Source organism: Pseudophryne corroboree, chromosome 1 (assembly GCF_028390025.1).
Source record: "Pseudophryne corroboree isolate aPseCor3 chromosome 1, aPseCor3.hap2, whole genome shotgun sequence".
Taxonomy (NCBI): domain Eukaryota; kingdom Metazoa; phylum Chordata; class Amphibia; order Anura; family Myobatrachidae; genus Pseudophryne; species Pseudophryne corroboree.
The window spans coordinates 283,985,209-284,003,715 of record NC_086444.1 but is presented as its reverse complement, the minus strand read 5'-3'; the positions used below and the strand labels follow the sequence as shown (position 1 = coordinate 284,003,715).

General features: G+C 48.9%; 1 protein-coding gene and 1 long non-coding RNA gene across 2 annotated transcripts in view; both read left to right on the top strand.

The window, feature by feature from the left end:
- The window catches only part of LOC135064976 (uncharacterized), a 29,402-nt gene extending 23,039 nt beyond the window's left edge, over positions 1–6,363 (top strand). Inside the window, exon 3 of the long non-coding RNA XR_010251276.1 lies at positions 6,185–6,363. This is a non-coding gene — a long non-coding RNA (uncharacterized LOC135064976). The remainder of the gene's footprint in view (positions 1–6,184) is intronic.
- Positions 1–18,507, top strand: part of PEBP1 (phosphatidylethanolamine binding protein 1) — a 68,900-nt gene that overhangs the window by 23,245 nt on the left and 27,148 nt on the right. The window lies entirely within an intron of this gene.

Below are 18,507 nucleotides of genomic sequence, written 5' to 3'. Positions count from 1 at the left end.
TTACAACTTTGCCGAGCAGCTACGTGGTCAGGGGAGAACACGTTTGTAAAATTTTACAAATTTGATACTCTGGCTAAGGAGGACCTGGAGTTCTCTCATTCGGTGCTGCAGAGTCATCCGCACTCTCCCGCCCGTTTGGGAGCTTTGGTATAATCCCCATGGCCCTGACGGAGTCCCAGCATCCACTAGGACGTTAGAGAAAATAAGAATTTACTTACCGATAATTCTATTTCTCATAGTCCGTAGTGGATGCTGGGCGCCCATCCCAAGTGCGGATTGTCTGCAATGTTTGTACATAGTTATTGTTACAAAAATCGGGTTATTACTATTGTTGTGAGCCATCTTTTCAGAGGCTACTTCATTTGTTATCATACTGTTAACTGGGTTCAGATCACAAGTTGTACGGTGTGATTGGTGTGGCTGGTATGAGTCTTACCCGGGATTCAAGATCCTTCCTTATTGTGTACGCTCGTCCGGGCACAGTACCTAACTGAGGCTTGGAGGAGGGTCATAGGGGGAGGAGCCAGTACGCACCATGTGATCCTAAAAGCTTTATTTAGATGTGCCCTGTCTCCTGCGGAGCCCGCTATTCCCCATGGTCCTGACGGAGTCCCAGCATCCACTACGGACTATGAGAAATAGAATTATCGGTAAGTAAATTCTTATTATTAGTTTCACCCACCAAAGTGTGGCGGATTGAAAATGTCCAATTTACTGTCTAAAAGCACTGTTGTCGAATTTCCAAACTTCAATTGAATATACTTTGGTCGAATTGCAGCACTTGTATCATTGCAGAAAAGTCGAATTTGACAAAAGTCGAATTTCAAAAAGTCGAATTTTGAAAGTCCGTTTTTTTGACGGAAAGTACTGAATTGCATTGACGATTTATTTTTTTTTGGCGAAAAAATTCGACCGCAGTTGCATATACCCCGTAGTCTTATATATGAGGGATGCACAGAGGGACATTTGCCGGCTGGCATCTAGAAGTAATGCAATGTCCATTTCTGCCAGGAGAGTATTATGGACTCGGCAGTGGACAGGTGATGCTGATTCTAAAAGGCACATGGAGGTTTTGCCTTATAAAGGTGAGGAATTGTTTGGGGACGGTCTCTCGGACCTCGTATCCACAGCAACAGCTGGGAAGTCAACTTTTTTACCTCAGGTTCCCTCACAGCCTAAGAAAGCACCGTATTATCAAGTACAGTCCTTTCGGCCTCAGAAAGGCAAGCGGGTCAGAGGCGCGTCCTTTCTGCCCAGAGGCAGGGGTAGAGGAAAAAAGCTGCACCAGACAGCCAGTTCCAAGGAACAAAAATCCTCCCCTGCTTCCACTAAGTCCACCGCATGACGCTGGGGCTCCACAGGTGGAGCCAGGTGCGGTGGGGGCGCGTCTCCGGAACTTCAGCGACCAGTGGGTTCGCTCACAGGTGGATCTCTGGGTTCTACAAGTGGTATCTCAGGAATACAAGCTGGAGTTCGAGGCGTCTCCCCCTGGCCGTTACCTCAAATCAGCCTGGCCAGCTGCTCCCAAGGAAAGGGAGGTAGTACTGGCGGCAATTCACAAGCTGTACCTTCAGCAGGTGATAATCAAGGTTCCCCTCCTTCAACAGGGACGGGGTTACTATTCCACAAGGTTTGTGGTACCGAAACCAGACGGTTCGGTGAGACCTATTCTAAATTTGAAATCCTTGAACACTTATATAAGGAAGTTCAAGTTCAAAATGGAATCGCTCAGGGCGGTTATTGCAAGCCTGGAAGAGGGGGATTTTATGGTATCACGGGACATCGAGGATGCTTACCTACTTGTCCCCATTTACCCACCTCACCAGGAGTACCTCAGGTTTGTGGTACAGGACTGTCATTACCAATTCCAGACGTTGCCGTTTGGTCTGTCCACGGCACCGAGGGTATTTACCAAGGTAATGGCCGAAATGATGATACTCCTTCGGAAGAAGGGAGTTATAATTATCCCGTACTTGGACGATCTCCTTATAAAGGCAAGGTCCAAGGAGCAGTTGTTAGTCGGAGTAGCACTATCTCGGGAAGTGCTACAACAGCACGGCAGGATTCTGAATATCCCAAAGTCGCAGCTGATTCCTACGACGCGTCTGCTGTTATTGGGCATGATTCTGGACACAGAACAGAAGAAGGTGTTTCTCCCGGAGGAGAAGGCCCAGGAGTTGTCATCTCTGGTCAGAGACCTCCTGAAACCAAAACAGGTGTCGGTGCATCACTGCACGCGAGTCCTGGGAAAGATGGTAGCTTCTTACGAAGCAATTCCCTTCGGCAGGTTCCATGCAAGGATCCTGGTGACCACGGATGCAAGCCTCCGAGGTTGGGGGGCAGTCACTCAGGGAAGAAACTTCCAAGGACAGTGGTCGAGTCAGGAGACTTCCCTACACATAAATATTCTGGAACTAAGGGCCAGTTACAATGCCCTAAGTCAAGCAGAACCCCTGCTTCAAGACCAACCGGTGCTGATTCAGTCTGACAACATCACGGCGGTCGCCCATGTAAACCGACAGGGCGGCACAAGAAGCAGGATGGCGATGGCAGAAGCCACAAGGATTCTCCGATGGGTGGAGAATCACGTGCTAGGACTGTCAGCAGTGTTCATTCCGGGAGTGGACAACTGGGAAGCAGACTTCCTCAGCAGGCACAACCTCCACCCGGGAGAGTGGGGACTTCATCCAGAAGTCTTCACGCAGATTGTAAACCGTTGGGAACGGCCACAGGTGGACATGATGGCGTCCCGCCTCAACAAAAAGCTAAAAAAATATTGCGCCAGGTCAAGAGACCCTCAGGCGATAGCTGTGGACGCACTAGTGACACCGTGGGTGTACCAGTCGTTTTATGTGTTCCCTCCTCTTCCTCTCATACCCAAGGTACGGAGGATAGTAAGAAAGAGAGGAGTAAGAACTATACTCATCGTTCCGGATTGGCCAAGAAGAACTTAGTACCCAGAACTACAAGAAATGATCTCAGAGGAACCATGGCCTCTGCCTCTCAGACAGGACCTGTTACAGCAGGGGCCCTGTCTGTTCCAATACTTACCGCGGCTGCATTTGACGGCATGGCGGTTGAACGCCGGATCCTAACGGAAAAGGGCATTCCAGATGAAGTGATTCCTACGCTGATAAAGGCTAGGAAAGACGTGACAGCACAACATTATCACCGTATATGGCGAAAATATGTTGCTTGGTGTGAGGCCAGGAAGGCCCCAACAGAGGAATTTCAGCTGGGTCGATTTCTGCACTTCCTACAGTCAGGAGTGACTATGGGCCTAAAATTGGGATCCATTAAAGTCCAGATTTCGGCCCTGTCTATTTTCTTTCAAAAAGAACTGGCTTCACTGCCTGAAGTTCAGACGTTTGTTAAGGGAGTGCTGCATATTCAGCCCCCTTTTTTGCCTCCAGTGGCACCTTGGGATCTCAACATAGTGTTGGATTTCCTAAAATCACATTGGTTTGAACCACTTAAGACCGTGGAGTTGAAGTATCTCACGTGGAAGGTAGTCATGCTGTTGGCCTTGGCCTCAGCTAGGCGTGTGTCAGAATTGGCGGCTTTGTCCTGTAAAAGCCCATATCTGATTTTCCATATGGACAGGGCAGAATTGAGGACTCGTCCCCAATTTCTCCCAAAGGTGGTATCAGCGTTTCATTTGAACCAACCTATTGTGGTGCCTGCGGCTACTCGGGACTTGGAGGATTCCAAGTGGCTGGACGTAGTCCGGGCCCTGAAAATCTATGTTTCCAGGACGGCTAGAGTCAGAAAAACTGACTCGCTGTTTATCCTGCATGCACCCAACAAGCTGGGTGCTCCTGCTTCAAAGCAGACTATTGCTCGCTGGATCTGTAGCACGATTCAACTTGCACATTCTGCGGCTGGACTTCCGCATCCTAAATCAGTAAAAGCCCATTCCACGAGGAAGGTGGGCTCTTCTTGGGCGGCTGCCCGAGGGGTCTCTGCTTTACAACTTTGCCGAGCTGCTACTTGGTCGGGATCAAACACTTTTGCAAAATTCTACAAGTTTGATACCCTGGCTGAGGAGGACCTTGAGTTTGCTCATTCGGTGCTGCAGAGTCATCCGCACTCTCCCGCCCGTTTGGGAGCTTTGGTATAATCCCCATGGTCCTTACGGAGTACCCAGCATCCACTAGGACGTCAGAGAAAATAAGAATTTACTCACCGGTAATTCTATTTCTTGTAGTCCGTAGTGGATGCTTGGAGCCCGTCCCAAGTGCGGACTTTCTGCAATACATGTATATAGTTATTGCTTAACTATAGGGTTATTGTTATGAGCCATCTGTTGAATGAGGCTCAGTTGTTGTTCATACTGTTAACTGGGTATAGTTATCACAAGTTATACGGTGTGATTGGTATGAGTCTTACCCTGGATTCCAAATCCTTTCCTAGTAATGTCAGCTCTTCCGGGCACAGTTTCCCTAACTGAGGTCTGGAGTAGGGGCATAGAGGGAGGAGCCAGTGCACACCAGATATAGTACCTAATCTTTCTTTTAAGAGTGCCCAGTCTCCTGCGGAGCCCGTCTATTCCCCATGGTCCTTACGGAGTACCCAGCATCCACTACGGACTACGAGAAATAGAATTACCGGTGAGTAAATTCTTATTTTTTTTACCAATGGGTGCAAGTCGTGCTGGAGCCCAATAATTATTGTGCCCAAATTATCTTGGCTTAGCAACTTAAAGAGGCTAAACCCATTCTAACTACAGTTTGGGTACTCAAATGCCTGACTTAAATTGGGCATACACTATACAATTATCTGTCAGATAATCTGTGGTTAGAATGAAAAACTGGTAATGGATTAAAGCACCTGTCAATCAACCATTTGCTCCCAAACACTGGAAAATGGACAAAACCTGTCCGTGATTTAACCATTTTGTATAAACGAAAAGGTTTTGTCTATTTTCCAGTGTTTGGGAGCAAATGGTCGATTGTCAGTTGCTCTCATCCATTACCAGTTTTTTCAATTCAACCACAGATTATCTGCCAGAGAATTGTATAGTGCAGACCTGGGCCACATAACGGCCCTTTGGCAATCCCTGTCCAGCCCCTCTCTGCCCACTGGCTCCCTGCACCAAGGATGCTCGGGTCCTGCAGGACGCGCTGTGAATAACAGTCCTGTGTGTGCCTCAGCCAATACTGAAATGCTATTGGCTGAGGCGCACACAGAACGAGTGACTCACAGCGCATCCTGCAGGACACAATCGTTCCCCATTGCCCGCCTCCCCTGTCAGTCACCGCCAGCATGTTCCCAAGGCGCCTCCTGATACGTCCGTCGTCCTTCCCTGCCTGACAGCGCGCCGCTCAGTCAGCACCACAAGTACTGCTTGTAGAACTACAAGTCCCAGGTTCGATTGTCTCTTAATTTTCTCCTATAAATACCCAGCGCTGGATCTGGTGCACTTAAGACCTTCTTAATTAGGTTGGCGTCTTCCCCTTATTCCCGTATCCACCGTCAGGTAATGTGTGCAACTCAATTAAAAAGAACCGGTGTGCACCACAGTGCATAAAACCACAAATTTATTAGGACAACCACATACAATTAAGTATAGAATCAAGTACTAACAGTGGTGGTATAAACCACCGCAAGTAACATCAGCATCATTGGTTCGGCCCTCCAACACAGTTCAGATTTTTCATGTGGCCCCCTATAGAAATTAATTGCCCACCCCTGGTATAGTGTATGCCCAGCTTGAGGGCAGATTTCTGCTCACCACCACCAGAAATATGGGTGCTCATTGGCACCAATAATTGACTTAATTTTGGTCACTTTAGATGATTTTGGTCACTTTGCGCTCCACAACTGGTGGGTTTGATATATTAGGTCGTCGATCAGGATGGTCATAATGTCTACAGAGAATGTGTCAACATGTTCATTCATTATGTAAACACTGATGAAATGTCAACATGGTCACAATGTCGACTATACAGTTTTCAAGTATTCCTTTATATCGACGTGACATGCCAACATTTTGTCCATATTGACACTTTTTAGAAGTTGACAATTTAACCATGTCCACATCATGACTCAATATTCTAGTGTTGACATTATGGATATCGACATAGGCTCCACATTATGACTGCACACCCTGTTGGTAGGTTATTGCTGACATGTCTCCCTCCTCATTCATTTGTAAATAATACTTATTATTATTCTTCTTCAGCTAATTGTTAATTCCAGGTTCTGTCACACAACTCATCTGATTGCTCCCAGTGTGCATAGAGACATTACAGCTCTTTTGCCTCCATTACATTATGATCCATGTGTGGTAGCATGCAACATATATTAATAAATTCCACAAGCACTTGAATTGCAAGGTACATAGTTTAAATGAAATGGATTTACCTTTATATGGGGAGTCATATATAAGTGGGGTGTTTAAAGGGATTCTGGAAATGTAATGTCATTGTGTAAGCAACTAAGGTGGTCATTCCGAGTTGTTTGCTCGCTAACAGTTTTTCTCTAACGTCCTAAGTGGATGCTGGGGACTCCGTAAGGACCATGGGGAATAGCGGCTCCGCAGGAGACTGGGCACAAAAGTAAAGCTTTAGAACTACCTGGTGTGCACTGGCTCCTCCCCCTATGACCCTCCTCCAAGCCTCAGTTAGATTTTTGTGCCCGAACGAGAAGGGTGCACACTAGGTGGCTCTCCTGAGCTGCTTAGTGAAAAGTTTAGTTTTAGGTTTTTTATGTTCAGTGAGACCTGCTGGCAACAGGCTCACTGCATCGAGTGACTAAGGGGAGAAGAAGCGAACTCACCTGCGTGCAGAGTGGATTGGGCTTCTTAGGCTACTGGACATTAGCTCCAGAGGGACCGATCACAGGCCCAGCCATGGATAGGTCCCAGAGCCGCGCCGCCGGCCCCCTTACAGAGCCAGAAGACAGAAGAGGTCCGGAAAATCGGCGGCAGAAGACGTCCTGTCTTCAACAAGGTAGCGCACAGCACTGCAGCTGTGCGCCATTGCTCTCAGCACACTTCACACTCCGGTCACTGAGGGCGCTGGGGGGGGGGGGGGGGCGCCCTGAGACGCAAGAAAAACACCTTGGATGGCAAAAAAAATGCATCACATATAGCTCCTGGGCTATATGGATGAATTTAACCCCTGCCAGAATACACAAAAAAACGGGTGATAAGGCCGCCGAGAAGGGGGCGGAGCCTATCTCCTCAGCACACTGGCGCCATTTTCCCTCACAGCTCCGTTGGAGGGAAGCTCCCTGGCTCTCCCCTGCAGTCACTACACTACAGAAAGGGTTAAAAAAAGAGAGGGGGGCACTAATTACGCGCAGTATTAAAAATACAGCAGCTATAAGGGGAAAAACACTTATATAAGGTTATCCCTGTATATATATAGCGCTCTGGTGTGTGCTGGCAAACTCTCCCTCTGTCTCCCCAAAGGGCTAGTGGGGTCCTGTCCTCTATCAGAGCATTCCCTGTGTGTGTGCTGTGTGTCGGTACGTTTGTGTCGACATGTATGAGGAGAAAAATGATGTGGAGACGGAGCAGATTGCCTGTAATAGTGATGTCACCCCCTAGGGGGTCGACACCTGAGTGGATGAACTGTTGGAAGGCATTACGTAACAGTGTCAGCTCTGTATAAAAGACAGTGGTTGACATGAGACAGCCGGCTACTCAGCTTGTGCCTGTCCAGACGTCTCATAGGCCGTCAGGGGCTCTAAAGCGCCCGTTACCTCAGATGGCAGATATAGACGCCGACACGGATACTGACTCCAGTGTCGACGGTGAAGAGACAAATGTGACTTCCAGTAGGGCCACACGTTACATGATTGAGGCAATGAAAAAAATACGAGTACCACCAAAAAGGGGTATTATGTTCGGTGATGAAAAACTACCTGTAGTTTTCCTGAATCTGAGAAATTAAATGAGGTGTGTGATGATGCGTGGGTTTCCCCCGATAACAACTGATAATTTCTCTATCGTCCTAGTGGATGCTGGGGTTCCTGAAAGGACCATGGGGAATAGCGGCTCCGCAGGAGACGGCACAAAAGTAAAGCTTTTCCGATCAGGTGGTGTGCACTGGCTCCTCCCCCTATGACCCTCCTCCAGACTCCAGTTAGATTTTTGTGCCCGGCCGAGAAGGGTGCAATTCTAGGTGGCTCTCCTAAAGAGCTGCTTAGAGAAAGTTTAGCTTAGGTTTTTTATTTTACAGTGAGTCCTGCTGGCAACAGGATCACTGCAACGAGGGACTGAGGGGAGAAGAAGTGAACTCACCTGCGTGCAGGATGGATTGGCTTCTTGGCTACTGGACATCAGCTCCAGAGGGACGATCACAGGTACAGCCTGGATGGTCACCGGAGCCGCGCCGCCGGCCCCCTTGCAGATGCTGAAGTTAGAAGAGGTCCAGAATCGGCGGCTGAAGACTCTGACAGTCTTCTAAAGGTAGCGCACAGCACTGCAGCTGTGCGCCATTTTCCTCTCAGCACACTTCACACGCTGTCACTGAGGGTGCAGGGCGCTGGGGGGGGGCGCCCTGGGAGGCAAATGTAAACCTATATACTGGTTAAAAATACCTCACATATAGCCCCCAGAGGCTATATGGAGATATTTAACCCCTGCCAAACTTCACTAAAGAGCGGGAGACGAGCCCGCCGGAAAAGGGGCGGGGCCTATCTCCTCAGCACACAGCGCCATTTTTTCTCTCACAGAAAGGCTGGAGAGAAGGCTCCCAGGCTCTCCCCTGCACTGCACTACAGAAACAGGGTTTAAACAGAGAGGGGGGCACTAATTGGCGATATAAATATATATATAAAGATGCTATTAGGGAGAAACACTTATATAAGGTTGTCCCTATGTAATTATAGCGTTTTTTGGTGTGTGCTGGCAAACTCTCCCTCTGTCTCTCCAAAGGGCTAGTGGGGTCCTGTCCTCTGTCAGAGCATTCCAGGTGTGTGTGCTGTGTGTCGGTACGTGTGTGTCGACATGTATGAGGACGATGTTGGAGGAGGCGGAGAAATTGCCTGTAATGGTGATGTCACTCTCTAGGGAGTCGACACCGGAATGGATGGCTTATTTAGGGAATTACGTGAAAATGTCAACACGCTGCAAGGTCGGTTGACGACATGAGACGGCCGACAAACAATTAGTACCGGTCCAGGCGTCTCAGAAACACCGTCAGGGGTTTTTAAAAAAAAAACAAAAAAAAAACAAAAAAACGCCCATTTACCTCAGTCGGTCGACACAGACACAGACACGGACACTGAATCCAGTGTCGACGGTGAATAAACAAACGTATTCCTCATTAGGGCCACACGTTAAGGGCAATGAAGGAGGTGTTACATATTTCTGATACTACAAGTACCAAAAAAAAAAAAGGGTATTATGTGGGAGTGAAAAAACTACCTGTAGTTTTTCCTGAATCAGATAAAATAAAATGAAGTGTGTGATGATGCGTGGGTTTACCCCGATAGCAAATATTGGCGTTATACCCTTTCCCGCCAGAAGTTAGGGCGCGTTGGGAAACACCCCCTAGGGGGGATAAGGCGCTCACACGCTTGTAAGAACAAGGGCTCTACCCTCTCTGGAGATGGCCGCCCTTAGGGATCCTGCTGATAGAAAGCAGGAGGGTATCCTAAAATGTATTTACACACATACTGGTGTTATACTGCGACCAGCAAACGCCTCAGCCTGGATGTGCAGTGCTGGGTTGGCGTGGTCGGATTCCCTGACTAAAAATATTGATACCCTAGATAGGGACAGTATATTATTGCCTATAGAGCATTTAAAAGATGCATTTCTATATATGGGTGATGCACAGCGGAATATTTGCCGACTGGCATCAAGTCTAAGTGCGTTGTCCATTTCTGCCAGTAGAGGGTTATGGACACGACAGTGGTCAGGTGATGCGGATTCCAAACGGCATTTGGAAGTATTGCCTTATTAAGGGGAGGAGTTATTTGGGGTCGGTCTTTCAGACCTGGTGGCCACGGCAACAGCTGGGAAATCCACGTTTGTACCCCAGGTCGCCTCTCAACATAAGAAGACGCCGTATTATCAGGCGCAGTCTTTTCGCGGGCAAGGGGGCAAAAGGATCCTCATTTCTGCCCCGTGACAGAGGGAGAGGAAAAAAGGCTGCAGAAATCAGCCAGTTCCCAGGAACAGAAACCCTCTCCCGCCTCTGCCAAGCCCTCAGTATGACGCTGGGGCTTTACAAGCAGAATCAGGCACGGTGGGGGCCCGTCTCAATGAATTTCAGCGCGCAGTGGGCTCACTCGCAAGTAGACCCCTGGATCCTTCAGGTGATATCTCAGGGGTACAAATTGGAATTCGACACGTCTCCCCCTCGCCGTTTCCTAAAGTCGGCTTTAACGATGTCTCCTTCTGACAGGGAGGCAGTTTTGGAAGCCATTCACAAGCTGTATTCCCAGCAGGTGATAATCAAGGTACCCCTCCTGCAACAGGGAACGGGGTATTATTCCACACTGTTGTAGTACCGAAGCCGGACGGTTCGGTGAGACCGATTCTAAATCTAAAATCTTGAACACTTACATACGGAGGTTCAAATTCAAGATTGAGTCACTCAGAGCAGTGATTGCGAACCTGGAAGAAGGGGACTACATGATGTCTCGGGACATCAAGGATGCTTACCTTCATGTCCCAATTTACCCTTCTCACCAAGGGTACCTCAGGTTTATGGTACAGAACTGTCACTATCAGTTTCAGACGCTGCCGTATGGATGGTCCACGGCACCCCGGGTCTTTACCAAGGTAATGGCCGAAATGATGATACTCCTTCGAAGGAAGGGAATTTTAGTTATCCCTTACTTGGACGATTCCCTGATAAGGGTAAGATCCAGGTAACAGTTGGAGGTCGGTGTAGCACTATCTCAGGTAGTGTTGCGGCAGCACGATTGGATTCTCAATATTCCAAAATCGCAGCTGATTCCGACGACTCGTCTTCTGTTCTTAGGGATGATCCTGGACACAGTCCAGAAAAAGGTGTTTCTCCCGGAGGAGAAAGTCAGGGAGTTATCCGAGCTAGTCAGGAACCTCCTATAACTGAGCCAAGTCTCAGTACATCAATGAAATGGTTCTGGGAAAAATGGTGGCTTCCTACGAAGCAATCCCATTCGGCAGATTCCACGCAAGAACTTTCCAGTGGGACCTGCTGGACAAATGGTCCGGGTCGCATCTTCAGATGCATCAGCGGATAACCCTGTCACCAAGCACAAGGGTGTCTCTCCTGTGGTGGTTGCAGAGTGCTCATCTTTTAGAGGGCCACACATTCAGGACTGGGTCCTGGTGACCACGGATGCCAGCCTGCGAGGCTGGGGAGCAGTCACACAGGGAAGGAATTTCCAGAGCTTATGGTCAAGCCTGGAGACATCACTTCACATAAATATCCTGAAGCTAAGGGCCATTTACAATGCTCTAAGCTCAGCAAGACCTCTGCTTCAAGGTCACCCGGAGTTGATCCATTCGGACAACATCACGGCAGTCACCCACGTAAACAGACAGGGTGACACAAGCAGCAGGAGGGCAATGGCAGAAGCTGCAAGGATTCTTCGCTGGGCGGAAAATCGTGATAGCACTGTCAGCAGTATTCATTCCGGGAGTGGACAACTGGGAAGCAGACTTCCTCAGCAGACACGACCTCCACCCGGGAGAGTGGGGACTTCACCCAGAAGTCTTCCACATGTTTATAAAACTCAACAAGTATTGCGCCAGGTCAAGGGACCCTCAGGCAATAGCTGTAGACGCTCTGGTAACACAGTGGGTGTACCAGTCAGTGTATGTGTTCCCTCCTCTGCCTCTCATACCCAAGGTACTGAGAATTATAAGATGGAGAGGAATAAGCACTATATTCGTGGCTCCGGATTGGCCAAGAAGGACTTGGTAACCGGAACTTCAAGAGATGCTCACGGAGGATCCGTGGCCTCTACCTCTAAGAAGGGACCTGCTCCAGCAAGGACCCTGTCTGTTCCAAGACTTACCGCGGCTGCGTTTGACGGCATGGCGGTTGAACGCCGGATCCTGAAGGAGAAAGGCATTCCGAATGAAGTCATTCCTATCCTGATCAAAGCCAGGAAAGATATAACCGCAAAACATTATCACCGCATTTGGCGAAAATATGTTGCGTGGTGCGAGGCCAGTAAGGCCCCGACGGAGGAATTTTCAACTAGGTCGATTCCTACATTTCCTGCAAACAGGAGTGTCTATGGGCCTGAAATGGGGGTCCATTAAGGTTCAAATTTCGGCCCTGTCAATTTTCTTCCAAAAAGAACTAGCTTCAGTCCCTGAAGTTCAGACGTTTGTGAAAGGGGTACTGTATATACAGCCTCCTTTTGTGCCTCCAGTGGCACCTTGGGATCTAAATGTAGTTTTTGGGTTCCAAAAGTCACATTGGTTTGAACCACTTAAATATGTGGAGTTAAAATATCTCACATGGAAAGTGGTCATGCTGTTGGCCCTGGCCTGGGCCAGGTGCGTGTCAGAATTGGCGGCTTTATCCTGTAAAAGCCCTCATCTGATTTTCCATTCGGACAGGGCGGAATTGAGGACTTGTCCTCAGTTTCTCCCTAAGGTGGTTTTCAGCGTTTCACCTGAATCAACCTATTGTGGTGCCTGCGGCTACTAGGGACTTGGAGGACTCCAAGTTGCTAGACGTTGTCAGAGCCCTGGAAATATAGGTTTCCAGGACGGCTGGAGTCAGAAAATCTGACTCGTTGTTTATTCTGTATGCACCCAACAAGCTGGGTGCTCCTGCTTCTAAGCAGACTATTGCTCGTTGGATTTGTAGTACAATTCAGCTTGCACATTCTGTGTCAGGCCTGCCACAGACAAAATCTGTAAAAGCCCATTCCACAAGGAAGGTGGGCTCATCTTGGGCGGCTGCCCGAGGGGTCTCGGCTTTACAACTTTGCCGAGCAGCTACTTGGTCAGGAGCAAATACGTTTGTAAAATTCTACAAATTTGATACCCTGGCTGAGGAGGACCTGGAGTTCTCTCATTTGGTGCTGCAGAGTCATCCGTACTCTCCCGCCCGTTTGGGAGCTTTGGTATAATCCCCATGGTCCTTACGGAGTCCCCAGCATCCACTTAGGACGTTAGAGAAAATAAGAATTTACTTACCGATAATTCTATTTCTCGTAGTCCGTAGTGGATGCTGGGCGCCCATCCCAAGTGCGGATTGTCTGCAATACTGGTACATAGTTATTGTTACCAAAAAATCGGGTTATTGCTGTAGTGAGCCATCTTTTCTAGAGGCTCCTCTGTTATCATGCTGTTAACTGGGTTTAGATCACAAGTTATATGGTGTGATTGGTGTGGCTGGTATGAGTCTTACCCGGGATTCAAAATCCTTCCTTATTGTGTACGCTCGTCCGGGCACAGTATCCTAACTGAGGCTTGGAGGAGGGTCATAGGGGGAGGAGCCAGTGCACACCAGGTAGTTCTAAAGCTTTACTTTTGTGCCCAGTCTCCTGCGGAGCCGCTATTCCCCATGGTCCTTACGGAGTCCCCAGCATCCACTACGGACTACGAGAAATAGAATTATCGGTAAGTAAATTCTTATTTCTCTGACGTCCTAGTGGATGCTGGGAACTCCGTAAGGACCATGGGGAATAGCGGCTCCGCAGGAGACTGGGCACAAAAAGTAAAAGCTTTAGACTAGCTGGTGTGCACTGGCTCCTCCCCCTATGACCCTCCTCCAAGCCTCAGTTAGATTTTTGTGCCCGAACGAGAAGGGTGCAAGCTAGGTGGCTCTCCTGAGCTGCTTAGAAGTAAAAGTTTAAATAGGTTTTTTATTTTCAGTGAGTCCTGCTGGCAACAGGCTCACTGCATCGTGGGACTAAGGGGAGAAGAAGCGAACTCACCTGACTGCAGAGTGGATTGGGCTTCTTGGCTACTGGACATTATCTCCAGAGGGACGATCACAGGTTCAGCCTGGATGGGTCCCGGAGCCGCGCCGCCGGCCCCCTTACAGAGCCAGAAGAGCGAAGAGGTCCGGAGAAAGCGGCGGCAGAAGACGTTCCTGTCTTCAAATAAGGTAGAGCACAGCACTGCAGCTGTGCGCCATTGCTCTCAGCACACTTCACACTCCGGTCACTGAGGGTGCAGGGCGCTGGGGGGGAGCGCCCTGAGACGCAATAAAAACGATATAAAAACCTTATATGGCTAAAAAAAATGCATCACATATAGCTCCTGGGCTATATGGATGCATTTATCCCCTGCCAGTTTCCTGAAAAAAGCGGGAGAAAAGGCCGCCGTGAAGGGGGCGGAGCCTTTCTCCTCAGCACACAAGCGCCATTTTCTTTCACAGCTCCGCTGGAAGGACGGCTCCCTGACTCTCCCCTGCAGTCCTGCAGAAACAGGGTAAAACAGAGAGGGGGGCACTATTGGCAGCTAATATATAAATACAGCAGCTATAACAGGGAGTAACACTTATATAAGGTTATCCCTGTATATATATAGCGCTCTGGTGTGTGCTGGCAAACTCTCCCTCTGTCTCCCCAAAGGGCTAGTGGGGTCCTGTCCTCTATCAGAGCATTCCCTGTGTGTGTGCTGGGTGTCGGTACGATTGTGTCGACATGTATGAGGAGGAAAATGATGTGGAAGCAGAGCAATTGCCTGTGTTAGTGATGTCACCCCCTAGGGAGTCGACACCTGACTGGATGGTAGTAATTAAAGAATTACGTGACAATGTCAGCACTTTGCAAAAAACTGTTGACGACATGAGACAGCCGACAAATCAATTAGTGCCTGTTCAGGCGTCTCAGACACCGTCAGGGGCGCTAAAACGCCCGTTACCTCAGATGGTCGACACAGACCCTGACACGGATACTGAATCCAGTGTCGACGGTGACGAGACAAACGTAATGTCCAGTAGGGCCACACGTTACATGATCACGGCAATGAAGGAGGCATTGAACATTTCTGACACTACAAGTACCACAAAAAAGGGTATTATGTGGGGTGTGAAAAAACTACCAGTGGTTTTTCCTGAGTCAGATGAATTAAATGAGGTGTGTGATAAAGCGTGGGTTTCCCCCGATAAAAAACAGCTGATTTCTAATAAATTATTGGCACTATACCCTTTCCCGCCAGAGGTTAGGGCACGTTGGGAAACACCCCCTAGGGTAGATAAGGCGCTCACACGCTTATCAAAACAAGTGGCGTTACCGTCTCCTGATACGGCCGCTCGCAAGGAACCTGCTGATAGAAGGCTAGAAAATATCTTAAAAGGTATATACACACATACCGGTGTTATACTGCGACCAGCGATCGCCTCAGCCTGGATGTGCAGCGCTGGAGTGGCTTGGTCGGATTCCCTGACTGAAAATATTGATACCCTGGATAGGGACAGTATATTATTAACTATAGAGCATTTAAAGGATGCATTACTATATATGCGAGATACACAGAGGGATATTTGCACCCTGGCATCTAGAGTAAGTGCGATGTCCATTTCTGCCAGAAGAACGTTATGGACGCGACAGTGGTCAGGTGATGCGGATTCCAAACGGCATATGGAAGTATTGCCGTATAAAGGGGAGGAGTTATTTGGGGTCGGTCTATCGGACCTGGTGGCCACGGCAACGGCTGGAAAATCCACCTTTTTACCCCAGGTCACCTCTCAGCAGAAAAAGACACCGTCTTTTCAAACCCAGTCCTTTCGTCCCTATAAGGGCAAGAGGGAAAAAGGCCGCTCATTCCTGCCTCGGGGCAGAGGAAGGGGAAAAAGACTGCACCATGCAGCCTCTTCCCAAGAGCAGAAGCCCTCCCCCGCTTCTGCCAAGTCCTCAGCATGACGCTGGGGCTCTGCAAGCAGACTCGGGCACGGTGGGGGGCCGTCTCAAGAATTTCAGCGCGCAGTGGGCTCACTCGCAAGTGGACCCCTGGATCCTGCAGGTAGTATCACGGGTACAAATTGGAATTCGAGACGTCTCCCCCTCGCCGGTTCCTGAAGTCTGCTCTACCAACGTCTCCCTCCGACAGGGAGGCAGTATTGGAAGCTATTCACAAGCTGTATTCCCAGCAGGTGATAATCAAGGTACCCCTCCTACAACAGGGACAGGGGTATTATTCCACGCTGTTTGTGGTACCGAAGCCGGACGGCTCGGTGAGACCAATTTTAAATCTAAAATCTTTGAACACTTACATAAAAAGGTTCAAATTCAAGATGGAGTCACTCAGAGCAGTGATAGCGAACCTGGAAGAAGGGGACTATATGGTATCTCTAGACATCAAGGATGCTTATCTCCATGTCCCAATTTACCCTTCTCACCAAGGGTACCTCAGGTTTGTGATACAAAACTGTCATTATCAGTTTCAGACGCTGCCGTTTGGATTGTCCACGGCACCACGGGTCTTTACCAAGGTAATGGCCGAAATGATGATTCTTCTTCGAAGAAAAGGCGTATTAATTATCCCTTACTTGGACGATCTCCTGGTAAGGGCAAGGTCCAGGGAACAGTTAGAGGTCGGAGTAGCACTATCTCAGGTAGTGCTACGTCAGCACGGGTGGATTCTAAATATCCCAAAATCACAGCTGATTCCAACAACACGTCTACTGTTCCTAGGGATGATTCTGGACACAGTCCAGAAAAAGGTGTTTCTCCCGGAGGAGAAGGCCAGGGAGTTATCCGAGCTAGTCAGGAACCTCCTAAAACCAGGACAAGTGTCAGTGCATCAGTGCACGAGAGTCCTGGGAAAAATGGTGTCTTCTTACAAAGCGATTCCATTCGGAAGATTCAATGCAAGAACTTTTCAGTGGGATCTGCTGGACAAATGGTCCGGATCGCATCTTCAGATGCATCAGCGGATAACCCTATCTCCAAGGACAAGGGTATCTCTCCTGTGGTGGTCACAGAAGGCTCATCTTCTCGAGGGCCGCAGATTCGGCATTCAGGATTGGATGCTGGTAACCACGGATGCCAGCCTGAGAGGCTGGGGAGCAGTCACACAGGGAAGAAATTTCCAGGGCTTGTGGTCAAGCATGGAAACGTCTCTTCACATAAATATCCTAGAGCTAAGGGCCATTTACAATGCCCTAAGTCAAGCAAGGCCTCTGCTTCAGGGTCAACCGGTATTGATCCAGTCGGACAACATCACGGCTGTCGCCCACGTAAACAGACAGGGCGGCACAAGAAGCAGGAGGGCAATGGCAGAAGCTGCAAGGATTCTCCGCTGGGCGGAAAATCATGTGATAGCACTGTCAGCAGTGTTCATTCCGGGGGTGGACAACTGGGAAGCAGACTTCCTCAGCAGATATATGTGTTCCCTCCTCTTCCTCTCATACCAAAAGTACTGAGAATCATAAGAAGGAGAGGAGTAAGAACGATACTCGTGGCTCTGGATTGGCCAAGAAGAACTTGGTACCCGGAACTGCAAGACATGCTCACGGAGGACCCGTGGCCTCTACCTCTCAGGAAGGACCTGCTCCAGCAGGGACCTTGTCTGTTCCAAGACTTACCGCGGCTGCGTTTGACGGCATGGCGGTTGAACGCCGGATCCTGAAGGAAAAAGGCATTCCAGATGAAGTCATCCCTACCCTGATCAAGGCCAGGAAGGATGTAACTGCAAAACATTATCATCGTATTTGGCGAAAATATGTTGCGTGGTGTGAGGCCAAGAAGGCCCCTACGGAGGAATTTCAACTGGGTCGTTTCCTACATTTCCTGCAAGCAGGATTCTCTATGGGCCTAAAATTAGGATCCATTAAGGTTCAAATTTCGGCCCTGTCGATCTTCTTCCAGAAAGAACTGGCTTCAGTGCCTGAAGTTCAGACGTTTGTCAAAGGGGTACTGCATATACAGCCTCCTTTTGTGCCTCCAGTGGCACCTTGGGATCTCAATGTAGTTTTAGGGTTCCTAAAATCACATTGGTTTGAACCACTTGCCACAGTGGATTTGAAATATCTCACATGGAAAGTGGTAATGCTGTTGGCCCTGGCTTCAGCCAGGCGCGTATCAGAATTGGCGGCTTTATCCTATAAAAGCCCTTACCTGATATTTCATTCGGATAGGGCGGAATTGAGGACTCGTCCTCAATTTCTCCCTAAGGTGGTTTCAGCGTTTCACATGAATCAACCTTTTGTGGTACCTGTGGCCACTAGGGACTTGGAGGACTCCAAGTTGCTGGACGTAGTCAGGGCCCTGAAAATATATGTTTCCAGGACGGCTGGAGTCAGAAAATCTGACTCGCTGTTTATACTGTATGCACCCAACAAGCTGGGTGCTCCTGCTTCTAAGCAGACGATTGCTCGTTGGATTTGTAGTACAATTCAACTTGCACATTCTGTGGCAGGCCTGGCACAGCCAAAATCTGTTAAAGCCCATTCCACAAGGAAGGTGGGCTCATCTTGGGCGGCTGCCCGAGGGGTCTCGGCTTTACAACTTTGCCGAGCAGCTACTTGGTCAGGGGCAAACACGTTTGCTAAATTCTACAAATTTGATACCCTGGCTGAGGAGGACCTGGAGTTCTCTCATTCGGTGCTGCAGAGTCATCCGCACTCTCCCGCCCGTTTGGGA